We start from the raw sequence: 13,510 nt of genomic DNA, 5'->3' as shown, positions 1-13,510 counted from the left end.
GAAATCAAAATGTATTTTTTTGTTAATACTCACACCAATTTAATGTTGTACTTCTATTGCTTTGGGATAAATGGTGTACGGTTACTTTAAAAATTTCACGCAGAATATGTATAGTTTTCGTGAGTCTGATCAATATTTTACGATGTTTTTTTAGTTCTTGTTGAAATATTAACGACTTCATAATACGGATAATATGTGCTACGATGTGTATGTGTTATACGTATATACCTATAAAGTATATAGATATATTATGTATATACGGTTTGTACACATTATTGTACGTTATATTTTAATAGTAGAAGTAATGTCGTATTATTCGTATCACAAATATAATAGGTAATATCCGTTGAAAAGACATTGTGTGTTATGTTTTAATGTACAATAAATATAATATTATAGTTACATCTGTGACGCTGCCTTATGTCGCAATACGCCTCATTGCAGTTATATCTATATCCGACGTTTATTAAATCGGTTGTGCATAAAATAGAAATTTGGGTAGGTGATCGGTGGTGGTCAAGAGGGAAAGGAATTCACGGTGTTTTCCATTTAAACTCGATTCATACTTCCATCAGGTAGTTTGACCTAATGTTATTGTACATAGCGGGAAAGTGTTATGTGGATATCCATACATATATACAAACGGAGATTGAAATCACAAACTGCCATCATTCCGGTCTATCGATAATAATCTGCGTATTGTGAATTGTGATTGGCGCTTAAAGCTTCCCGGCTGCACCTGTCCGTTTAAAGCTCGACCGTACACGTTTTTATTCACCCTCCATTTATGTCCGTATACTATTTATTAACTGTTATTTTGTTTTTCAAACCGTTTTATATTTATTTACCAACTATTGTTCTACCAAAAAAGAAATTCTTACAAAACACGTATGCTGCAGCGAGCGTGCTTATAATATCGCTCAAGTGTATTTTTATTCAGACAACGGAACGACTATAAGTTTTAATAAAGTACAAGAAGTATAGAGTTTCTCAAAAAGGCGTGTAAATAAATATATTTAACATTAGTATTTTGCATTTTTTTTAAATTAAATTCCCAGCGCTTCAAAAATATAAACCATTCCATTTGGAGATGTTCAAGTGTCTTCGATCACGATTCGTAGTGAATATTTGATACAATTTTTATGCCAGGAGACTGGCGTTGTACAGTTATGTAGTTTTTAAACTGAATAACATATTATTTTAATTTTTGCTTTTAAAATGTTTTCACATTTTTATGATTGTTTTTTATTTAATGGGGAAAAATTAACTGACAATGAGCAGATAAAAATAGTATTCACTGGTTCTTGAAGGTGTAGTGAATTGTTTAGTATAATAGTAAATTAATTTTTAGAATTTTTATGACTTAAGTTTTAAAGTTTTAAGTAAAATAGCGAATTCTAATAAGATATTAGAAGTTAGAATAAAACATAAAAGAACCAATTTTTTTACGTTTTGCAAACTTGAAAAAATTACTTTATTTTTCTATATCTATGCCAATTATGGCACAAAATGTGATCGAGAAACACCTTTAAAATTTAAAATTTTTAAATGTTTGTCCTATAGTAGTAAAAAGTGGTGAATAAGTATCAAGATTTTTTAAGTTAAAGATTCCAATGATATAATAATAATAATAATAATAATAATAATAATAATAATAAAATACTAGCGTCTTACTTATGACAGAAGAGTTATAGAAATGAGTGTTCATGCTGGTATTTACATCATATTTGTAAGTACAAACTTTATTTATTTTCACTTTTTTAAAATAAAAAAATTGGGACCATATTGTAAATTGTAATTAATTTATACTTAATAGATGGAAACAAATATCACAGTTCAAGTCTAGTTAAAAAAGTATTAGTTGTGAACGAGGAGACAAAAAGAGAAGTACAATCTAATTCTCGTAAAAGTTGATAAATTTGAAACTTTTGAATAATTTTTCAGTATATAATAAGAAGTATTGAAATCGATTTTTTATTAACAATAGTAAATTACTTTTTTATTGCTGAGATTGGGAATTGTTTATTACAATTTAATTTCAAGTGATATAAATTAAAGATAAAAAATGTTTGGCTTTTTTTCACGAAAATATTCAAAAGTATGTAAGTTTATTATTATTTATGATTTTTATCAATACATATTTATTACTTTAAAATATTAATTTATTAAAACATATTGTACACTCATGGTATTTATCTAATATTTCTTAGGTATAGTTGTATAGTTAAGCCTTTATAATATAATCATTAACTACTAAAAAGTGACATCACAATGTACAGTTGTGTAGTTAAACATAATGTTCATGCGCTAAAATGTTATTACATCAATACTAAATACAATAAGTTATTCCATAAATTATGTCAAAATATGTCAACGATTTTTTCAAACATCTGCTGTGTGTAGTATTACCGCTTTATTTATGATAATATTTCATAACCAGCTTTATATAATATATACGTGTGATTTTAGTTGGTTCAAAGTAATCGAAATTCATGTGATGATTTTTTATTTATCCATTCATAGACATTGGGTATAGAATATTATAAAGTTCATGATTTTTTCCATTATTTATAAACCTTTTAGAACACGTATAATGAAATTCTTTATAAAAAATAACATAATTTCACAGAGAGTTATAAATTTGTTGTAGGTGATTTATGATCACAATCAAGATAAATTAGTAAGTTTTACATTGGTAGCCTATTACTAGTAATCATTAAACAAACATTTTAAGATATAAAATTTTTCGTTATATCAAAATTTGATCTAAAAACTGATGGTGATTAAAAATCAACGAAAATTTATCAGTTCAAATTATTTTTGATTTTTTTTTTGATGAAATGTCTTGAAATTTCACTTAATTACTTCAAATATACTTCCTATACAAAACAAAAAGAAATATCTTTGAATAACTGTTTATAAATGTATAACCTAGAAGAAACCCAACTTAAAACTGGATATTTTTCATTATCTTTTAAAGTTTAAAATTCAAATTAAATCAAGGAAATAAACTACTTTTTGCATAAAGCTGTGATCAGATTTATTTGGTCATACATTGTATTAGTGAAGAGCCCAATCAAATTATTTAAAATTCATCAAATTAAAACTTTGCAAACTATTATGACTATTCCTCCATATTATTTAACTAACGTAATATTACTTACGATCTACATATTATGACTGTTAATGATTTCGATAAATTTTATTACAATTTTAAAATATTTTTTATTCTAAATTGATCTCCAATTCTATGTTTTTAATATTAAATGTGCGCTTCCTTTATATTTTTGACATTACTCTTCGTTGGCTAAAATGCAACTGATATAGCTATTTTTAATTAACGAATAAATAATTAAATTATGTATTACTATAATGAGTAACATTTTTCACGCCACTTACGTTTCTGAAAAATTATCATTTTAAAATTATTTATTATATTACATAACTTTAAGTATGTAAAAATTATTTTGTTTTATATTTTTTATTAACATAATTTGATTATTTTCAATTATTGTTTAGGAGTTTGTAGTTTATCATAATATTATTAGTAAATAACAATAATATGATAAAAACAATATTATGTTATCGATGTTGTAAAAGCTTCAACCTTCAAGAATACATTTTACTGATATACTTATTTGCATTATTTATTAGGTGTCATGTGGTAGAGAGGAAGTGGTCTGGGGATCATGAAAACGCTTTACTTATTGAAATACTTGTCTTACTTGGCAGTTTGCACAATGATGATTATCATCTATTTTACGAACTAAAAAGAATAATTATTGTATAGTATTAAGTTAAATATGAATGCCGACTTAAATATTTGACTCAATACGGATAATTTAGATCAATAATATTCTGTATTTAGATAACAATAATAAAATTGTGGAACTCTATTTCGTCAGTCATTATTCATAAGAATTATTAATTTACCACTAATAACCGGTGTGACGACAAAAATAGAAATGAATAATAATTTTTTTATGAGATTATATGGTGTGTATAGTATTGTATAGGTACAATACAATTTTAACATATTATATATTATATATATATGCGTATTATAATATTATAATTTCAAATTAAAAATGGTTAACTTTCGCCTTATGGTTAATACTATGAATATAATTTATACATCAAAGAAAAAATTCACACATCTGTAGCAGTTTTTCTCTTAAAATTAACTTTTACTGTTAAAATCTATCCCTTAAAATAGTAATTTTACAGTAAAATACAATAAATATTATGCATATTTTAACCAGATTCTAAAATTATAACTAAAATTGTTTTTTTTTTTTTAATAAATAAATCTTGTAAATGCAATTTATTTGTGAACTATTTTTAAAATGTTGGCTTATTGGTAACGATTTTATAATATATGATAGACAAATACGTGTATAGTTGCTTAATTCAAAGGCGGAAAGGCCAGGTGGAACAGTGAAAATAGTCCGACTAACCCTAGTCTTTCTAAAACCACCAGGATAAATCATATATTTATAAGCTTTTTACTACAATAAAATAATAATGGCTATCAAATAAATCGATTTATACATATTAAAAGATTGAATATACATTTGATTTGAAATTCTTGTGTAACGTTTTAACGATATTTATGGTTTTTCTCTATAAACATTTGTTTATAACTTTACATTAGTAAAAACAATACTGACACGATGATAGAGGTAACTCTGTGAAAACTAAAATGTATTTCGGTTAAGTGCTTTGTATGGTTGCCGGCTGGCAATCATGATTCGTGAATCATGTTGTGATCGTCTTATATGAAAAGGTAAAATAAGTGCGCAATTGTGGTGTTTTGTTATTGGCTTGATATTACGCGTCTACCTAGAATATATTTTGGCTCTTCAAAAATATTTATGAGCCACTACCGGGCCATTCAGAGCCCATCCATAGTACGTAAGTACCATAAAAACATTGTACCCAGTGAAAAAAAAGGATCAAATGTGATATGATATAATTGGTGTACCTACAAGTATTTCACATCTATATTCACGAAGGTATAGGTCTTAAAAGTATACCCCACGGGTTTTACTCGGTTTCACATGAATAATTCTATGCTCAAATGCTTAAGATGTCAAATGTTATAATGTTGAATGTTAAAAAAATTCAGTAATTTACAAATGTAACTAGTAACCTTTGTCACAATATATTTTCATTAAAAATGAGATATTTGAATAAATTATTAAAGCTTATATTTTTCTGTTAAAATTAATGTAATTGAATATGTCAAACACGTTGTTTGTATCTGTTTGAAAGATTCATTGTTTAGTCATATTTTTCTATCTGTTTACGAGTAGTTGATAGGCAAAAAACCAGTGTTTATCTAAATAAATTGAATAAAATAAAATAACTATAAATATACTAAATAAGACTATATAGTGGAAATATTTTTCATTATAATAGCCGTTTGTAAAATTAAACAAAACAAAACAGTATATAGATACTATTTAATATACTCGTATACTATTTTTTCTTAAATCCCTTTACTACAGTGCAGAATAGAAGTGAACTGTGATATTAAATAATTAGAAATCAATAATGATTCATAAAATTAAGAAAAAAATTGTTTGAATGAAGGTTAAAAATGCACTTTCTGACAATACTTAAAAATACTTCAATAGTTTTAAGTGGTTTTATTATATTTAGAAACATTATCTATTAATAAAATGGAATAATGACTCGATTTCTGATGAATAGTACATATTGAGCACTTCAACTCCGAAAAATAAATTCACACAAAAATATAATAAAATAGAATAAAAAAAAAAAAAAAATAAAAAGCATTCTTTGTCACGGTCCACATTAAAAACCAACTTTGTTATCGCTTTTTAAAATAAATAGTTATTCCAATGTATAATAATATTTATTATTTATATTCATGGTTAAACATTTTTAAATCCTATAAAATAAATATTATAACTGTTTGAGATGTATTGGTTTGGTTTTATCATGATATTTTATGGGATCATTTTTCGATGTTCTCAATACTAGGCACCTATATCTGAACATAAATAAAAACTACCGACGACCGTTGAAAATGTTAGAAGAAAAACACTGTTTGTTGACTGAACTTCTACTCATAATCTTTTTTAAACGTAATGATATATCATTACTAAACCGAATCATAATATTATATTATTATCTGATAAAGATATAAAGATATTATGAAAATTATTTCAAAATTAAATAGATAATAACCAATATGTTTAATATTAATATAGTTTTTAAATTTAACTCGTAACATTAAGTATTTAAATTTAAAATGTTAATACATATTGTATTATTGATGAGTTATTTAGTATTCACCATTGTATTTTATAAAATGTATTTAAAATTTTCAATAATAAAATAAGCATTTTTATTTCTAATTTTGAAATAGCCATATTATGTAGTTTACTAAGCTTCAAATAAAATGTTTTTTGAATGCCATGACTTATAAGTTATGCTCTATTTTATTTTATAAGAAACATACTAAACACGTTTCACATTTTATCTATTACCGTAATCATTATTGTTATATTTAATATAATACATTAATTACTCTTCGTATTGTGTATTAGTGGTAAATATGATATAGAATGGATTAAATTTGTTTAATAAACAAATTAAATAATTTTTATTTGAAAATTATGCAACGTAACCAAAAATATTTAAAAATTATAATAACAATAATACTGATATGATAAGAAGACACTTTATCTTTAATTTAAGTTTAATGGTTCTTAGAATACACTATGTTATGCATACATTATACGTTATGATGCAAATGTGAATTTTAATCAAAATAATTAATTTGATATGCAAATACATTTAAAAATAGTTAAAAAATTATTTTTGTAAGTTGTTTCAAACTCACGAAATTCTAAAAAGAATGTAGTATTATACATTTTTATATGTTTGATTGAAATTTTATGTGACTTGCGTGATATTATTATTTTTTTAAATTTATAAGATAAATTAATATAGATTAAGAATATATAAGTATTTATTATTGTTAAGATAGTATTTTCAAAAATATTGAATTCATACTATTATTATATTATCAACATTTTATCCACGTTCAAGCTAACTTAATAAAAACATGCAAAACTTAAAAGTTATTGTTTTATACAAATACAATTACCATATTCGTGATTCTCCATAAATTATACGAAATTAATCGTATGTATAAAATAAATTTGTATTTTACTTAATTCTACGTTTCGTGTTTACTTATATACTTATACCATATTTCATATTAATAAGATATAAAATATTTATTAATGTGTATTTAAGTGCAGTAAAATATAAGTATAAATTAAAAAAACCTACAATAACAAATTTTAAACACCGAGGAATGAATATTATATTCCTATTAATATATTAAAATTGTTATAATATAACATATTTTATAAAATAAACATTTGAGTATCTATATAGAATATAGTATTGTTATAGTTTGTCATTATATAATATACACAATGGACTACTTAAAATTTTAACTATTGGTTTTAACTTTCAAGTTTATATTACTTTATAGTTTTTATTAATGCTATATCGTAAACTAAAATATAAACATTTATTTTATATTTTGTTTTGTTTAAATATTTATCTAAATGAAAATAATTTAAAACAAATATAATTATAATCAATGATTAATAGTTAAATTACGCATAAAATATATTCTTTGAAGCTAAAAGTACCAGGACTAAATATAATAAACACATTATATAAGTAAAGAATTATTTGAATTTTCAAGGATTATTCAATTATTTACTTTACATAAAGTTTGAATGACTTAAGTTTACTCTAACGAAAACTGAAATCACTTGAACAACTGTCGTTTAATGTATTTACAAAGGATGTTTGGTATGTTTATTAGTTTGTTTTTTTTTTTTTTTAATTTTATTATTCGTTAAGCTAAGTATTTTCTACGTAGAAACAGACAACCACTATAAGTTTACTATTGTATTCATATTTTGAAATAACAATGCAAATTTCAACAAATTTCATACTATATCAATATCAAAATATTTATTTTATTTTAATGTTTAATATTACTTAATTTCAGATTAAAATCAGGAATATTCATCAAGAATTAAATAAAAATAAAATAGTACAAAGATAACGAAAAAATAGTTTTGTGTAAGTAAGGTGAGATGAAATAAAATTTAGCATTATATTTTAATTTATTGTGAAATAATTATTTTTAATAACTAAGGTAGGTCTAAAATTTCACGAGGAAGGGGGCTTAAGATTTGAAAAATATTATGAAGATTGAGCTATTGTGTAGTTGATGTATGACATAAATTAATATAATAAGTATAGTAGATACAACTACTTACACAAGTACACGCAATAATGCACATGGATTTTTTATGACATATCAAATATAATGTATTATTTTTTTGTATGTTTAATAAAACTTGTAATTTTATAAGAACTTGTATTTAATTAATATGGTTTACTTGATGTAAATACGCTTCGATACGACTTTTACTTTATTTTGTTCACATTTTACCACTATATAATTGAGTTTATTTTACTGATGAATCATAGAAAATAATAATAATTTTTAAATTCTGAATAGAGTGTTGATTGTATTCATTTTATATAATTTAAATATTCATAATATTTAGGCTAAATTCAAGTACATTTATTATGAAAACTATAATATTTAAATTCTTACGCGAGTTTTTTTGGTAGTCATCAAAAGTTAAACCAAGTCTCAATGTTTTTATAACCATTACAAGTTTAAATTTTAAAAGAAATACCTCAAAATCATAAAAATTTGGAAATTATTTTTTAGATAAAAATCCATAAAATTTTAAATCTTAAGAAATAAGGCTTAAGAATTAAATACAAGGTTCGTATATTATTATATTATTATTTGCAGAATCATGAAACTTTTTGTCATTTAATATTATTATTTACAACACACAATATAATTTTAAATATAATTAGATGAATTTCAAGCTTTTTATATCACACCAAAGTTGTTTTTGAATGCAATGATTTGTTATTGAACTTAAATTTAAAACATTCATTAAAGTGATTTAACGATGAGATGTATCGACATCTAATTTACATTGTAGCTACTTTTCCAGTTATTGTTTTATTTTTAATACACCTAAATAATAAATTTTCAATCATACGCTGTTGTGAATATACAATTCAGCTATGTGGAGAGGAATAAAATTGATTGAAATATAATATAATTGTATTATTTTTTTGTATCATTTTATTTATATTATGCTTAAAATCAGAATTATATACAAAATATTAAAAAAATATTTAGAAATCTAATCAGGATACAAAGATTTAACAATTGATTTCTTGTCAACCTTTCTAGCATTAATTAATTAAATTAAATTTTTGAATGTCTTTTAACTATAGGTTTTCACCTTAAAGCCGCTGATCATAATATTTATTTATTAAAAAGAAAAATAATAATAGATTTGATTCGTTAACGATGTTTTTTTCTGTATTTACAATAATAATCGAGCATTCTCTGAAGTTAATTCTAGAAAACGACTGCGATGCCAGCAGAAATAATCCTCGCTTTTAGGTGATTGTGGAAGTTTTCGATTGCAATCATCACCAGTGTAGAGCTCAAACAAACCTATGCATTCAAATCACGAACAACAATAGAATTGAAATTTCTGCGCACTCTTCTCGCGTTTTGTATTGTACACACCCAATTTGTATTTTTTTTATACGGCCGTAGCTTTTTTCACTTGTCCCTCCATTCCAGGCTAATTTAAAATAATAAAAAACGGGTAGGTATATAATATATCCACGGGTCACGTTAATTTATAGTTCAACCATAATATAATATAGAACACGCGTTGATACTACCATCACCATAACCACAACCACTAATACCATGGCAATGTCACCAAAATATGTTTATCGATTTGCCTTAAAAAAAAAAAAAAAATGTTCTAAACATGGTTCATATATGAAAAATCGTATCTAAACTTGTGAAAACAAATTCAAACTCGTTTATCAAAACCAATTTCAACAAATCCATCTGCCATACATCGGGAAGAATATTTTGAAAGGTGCCTCCCATGTCTTTCAGTGCGCCAATGACAACCGATTTTACCCCAATCAATCATTATTTCATAACATCTGTAAAATTAAATTTTTAAATTATAATATGAAAACTTATGGATGGGATAAGATAAAGCTCTTTTTAGAATAATTTAGTTTTTACTAATATAATAATTATTCACAAACTTTACAAATCTCGAAGAAAATATTGAATCTTTTTAAAATTCTTTTTTATAATTTATTTTACTTTCAATACATTTTAATATTTCCAGATATATTAGTATGAATACCAAACAGTCTTGAAATTAGATTTTGTCAAACATTCAATATTTTAATATAATTATGTTTTCATTTACTATTATATATATATATATATATATCACGTTATCGTGTGCAATGTTATAATATTAGTAGTATTTAAATCGTTTTCGTTTAGATACATATCTAAAGTTATAAATTAGGGTAAGATGTAAATTGTATACATGTGTTTAATATTTGTTAAATGTATTCGTCGTTGTTGATACATTTTTAACAATATGGTACTTTTCGGTTACTTAAGTCGATTAAAAAGGTAACCGATAATATAATATTTTATTGTTTAATAATATCACGAATTAAGATTTACGAGCACTTACCCACTGTTGTAAAAACCTTCTTTATTATTGAACTGACAAGTAGCGCTTGAAGGTGGCCGTGATGAGTTATGTACTAACAATATGGTATCTGATATACTATAGCATTGATTTTATTGAAACTACGAATATTTTGAGCTTACTTGTTTGTGATATATGAATATTTGAATTAATTTGATAAGTACTTGTAAATTAGAATTATCATTAAATATTCCCACTTATTAGTATAACCTACTTTTACTGTCTATATAATCTTTCATAAAGTATAGTTTATACATCAGTATTGATATAAGCCAAGTATTCTCTACTGTTATAATGTATATAATTTATATATTTTCATAATTTCTTACAAGCATTCTGAAAATTAAAATTTAATAAAATGAAAGTTATAAAATACTTAAAATATTTACCGTTGATTAGTTTTTAGCACTGTGTGTTTGTTTGATGAACGAGAACCTTTAGAAACAATATTTTTTTTAATATAAGTCTCTATAGTATTTATGTATATATTATTTTAATTCGTATTCAATTTTATTTTTGAACTTAAATTACAAATTTAAAAACAAGAAGTACTTATATTAAAAACCTAGAAACAAAATAAATTTAAAAAATAATTTAAGTTATTTATTAGGTCAAGATTAAAATATAAATTTAAAAATACATTTGATATTTTAGATTTTGAATGGTAACAGGAATAAATGTTGAGTTTATAATAATTTATTGTTATAATGATATTTTAAAAAACATATGTTTTTTTTGTCAACTCTGGTAGTTAAATTCAAAAGCGTTTTAAAAATTTATATGAGTACATAGATACATTATATTTACTGATTAGATATTTTATGCGTAAACAAGTACTGAATGTTAAAAAAAAATGTTATAACAAATTCATATTATATATTATTAAACGATAACTATTGAAAAAACAACAGGTACGACAAAATTTATTTTATTAATTATTTATTTTATCACAATTTAAAAAAAAAAAAAAAAAATATGAAAATTCAATGAACTATAATCTAGAATATTTATTTATTTTTATATTAATATTGACATTTTGGATTGTTATGTATTATTAAAACAAATATAAAATATAATTGTAAACAAACAAATATTTAAAAAAAAATATGAGCTTACAATTTATAAACTTAATAAAGTGCTATAATAGTTTTAAATATTCAATTAATATTCTAATATTTATAAATTATAATGACCCTTCTTTAGATATATAATAAAACTGTTGTGTTTTAGAAGTTATATTTTTTTAAATCCCAAAACAATAAATTATAAATAGTATTAGAAATGTTTAGTTTATCTAAAATATTATTTACTATGTATTTTGTAATTTAATACGTCATGTTGATATAAAATTCAATAAAATGCACAGTTAATTATTTATTATATTTCTTTTAAAATTAGTTTTATGAAAACTATAACTTTTATTATAACATGCTATTTAAATTTCCTAGAAAAAAATGTTTGTTATATTCACTTATCTACCTCAAATCTAAAAACTAAAAACTATCATAGTTACGATAATATAATAAATCAAATTTTATTGTAGAACGTTTATTTATTGTTCAAATCTATTACTAGATACTTCAAGATTTTAAATAATTAGCAGACGTGCATAAGTGAGCGATGGTGGACGAGTGTTTTAAATAGTCTTTAGGAATTGTGTCACTATCTTTTATATTATTCAACCTAAGTACTATTAAGTGTTGGTATAGAACCATTTATGGTAAAACTTAAATATATTATTCATTTATTTAAATAGTTACACAGGTTAAATAACCCAATTACATGATACATAGAAGAGAGCGCATAGTGATACAGATGATAATTTATTACATAATTCATAAAAATATGGAAACAAACAGAATATTAAACAATAAGATAAGAATTAAATTATACAAGAGTGTTAAATTATAATAAGATACAAGGATTCAACTTAATGTAAAAATGTAAGGTTTAGTATTAACATGTTTGTATTAATAAGTATTTAATTAATATTGAATAAAAATTATTTTTTTATATATACGTAGATAATCACATGAGTCTACAAATATAATTTTCTTGTATTATCAATTCAAATTAATTTTGATAATTTTAATCAATCTAATAATAATGGTAAAACTATTGAAATAAATAGTGTATGATATGGTGGAAGGTAAAATTATTTTTACATAATATGTTAAGATGATGTTATAAAATTGTATAGTAAAACTTATATAATTTATATATAACTAATATTGGGTTTTGAGTTTAATTTTATAATATCTGAAAAATTAAATAAAAATAAATTAATATTTTTTTGTTAAAAATCCAAGGTTTTCTATAAAGAAAAATTTATGTTTGATTTCATTATTGTGATACTTAAGTTTATTTGATGTTATAATATTTCCTATTTTAATTTGGTTTATGAACATTGATTAGATACTGTACTTGAATGTTTTTTTTTTTTAAATTCCTCTTGTTAATATTAACGCTTATCATTAAGTATTTATACTTTAATTCTTAATTCTCTGTTGGGTAATTTTAAAATTTTATTTTAAACACTATACATGTATATTGTATACACTTGAATAGAACTAAAACTTGTTTCAATAACCCCTGCAATAACTTAATCAATTACAATTTGTGCTTCTTACCATAATTCATCATACTCTTTTCATTCTCTCTACTCATTATACAGAGTTGAATATGTTTATACACTCAACTTAACTCAAATGAAATATAATACATAGTTGAAATTAGTGCTTTTTATAACTCAAGCACCAAATATATTATACTCGTAATAGTTATACAATTTTTTTTTCCCCCAA

General features: G+C 22.8%; 1 protein-coding gene across 2 annotated transcripts in view; it reads right to left on the bottom strand.

Moving 5' to 3' along the window:
• Positions 1–13,510, bottom strand: part of LOC112603892 (ly6/PLAUR domain-containing protein 6B-like) — a 61,465-nt gene that overhangs the window by 18,070 nt on the left and 29,885 nt on the right. The window contains exon 1 of one of the 2 annotated variants that reach the window (XM_025352700.1): positions 10,689–10,774. The exons of the other annotated variant lie outside the window; for it this stretch is intronic. The gene's annotated coding sequence lies outside the window, so the exon portion shown is untranslated. Of the gene's footprint in view, positions 1–10,688; positions 10,775–13,510 lie in introns of those variants that run through there. 2 annotated transcript variants of the gene reach the window in all.

The sequence above is a fragment of the Melanaphis sacchari genome, unplaced genomic scaffold (assembly GCF_002803265.2).
Source record: "Melanaphis sacchari strain LSU unplaced genomic scaffold, SCAv2.0 Contig113_pilon_pilon, whole genome shotgun sequence".
NCBI classification, from domain to species: domain Eukaryota; kingdom Metazoa; phylum Arthropoda; class Insecta; order Hemiptera; family Aphididae; genus Melanaphis; species Melanaphis sacchari.
This window is presented reverse-complemented; position numbering and strand designations above follow the sequence as displayed.